Below are 844 nucleotides of genomic sequence, written 5' to 3'. Positions count from 1 at the left end.
CGACGACGACGCGCGGCGGCGATTTCTTCTTGCGCCCAGCCACCGTCGCCCAACCTTCTCCCGCGTCGTCGTCCTCCGTCGCCGCGGGCGCGGGATCCGTCGCGACGTCGTCGCCGCCGCCGCCGCCGCCGCCGCCGTGGTTCTTCTTCTTTTTCCGACCCATCGCCGACGCCGCGCGGGGCGCGGAGACGGCTGCGCGGGTCGATCTGACGGGCGATTCTGCTGAGATCGAACACAAGGACGCGGACGCAACTGCTGCAACTCAGACAAGTGCGGCTGGAACAGAAAACAGAACGGAGCGCGCGCGCCGCGTCGTCGCTCGTCCTCTCGCGCGATGCGTCGACGCGCGGCGGCGGGTTCGTCGCGGGCGATTCTTCGGTACCTCCGCGGCGATGGCGTCGAGGCGCTCGCAACCGTCGCGCGCGACGCCGCCGCCGCCGCGAGGCGCGCGCTCGCGACGACGACGACGCGCGATTTGACATCGGACGCGCCGTCGACGTCCTGGTGTACCGTTCGCGCGTCGCCGTTCGTCGCGTCGTCGTGGCGCGGGTTTAGGGTTTAGGGTTTAGGGTTTAGGGTTTAGGGTTTAGGGTTTAGGGTTTAGGGTTTAGGGTTTAGGGTTTAGGGTTTAGGGTTTAGGGTTTAGGGTTTAGGGTTTAGGGTTTAGGGTTTAGGGTTTAGGGTTTAGGGTTTAGGGTTTAGGGTTTAGGGTTTAGGGTTTAGGGTTTAGGGTTTAGGGTTTAGGGTTTAGGGTTTAGGGTTTAGGGTTTAGGGTTTAGGGTTTAGGGTTTAGCGTTTAGGGTTTAGGGTTTAGGGTTTAGGGTTTAGGGTTTAGGGTTTAGGG

This window comes from Micromonas pusilla (genome assembly GCF_000151265.4).
Source record: "Micromonas pusilla CCMP1545 genomic scaffold MICPUCscaffold_14, whole genome shotgun sequence".
Lineage (NCBI taxonomy): Eukaryota > Viridiplantae > Chlorophyta > Mamiellophyceae > Mamiellales > Mamiellaceae > Micromonas > Micromonas pusilla.
Note: the sequence above shows the minus strand (reverse complement) of the source record.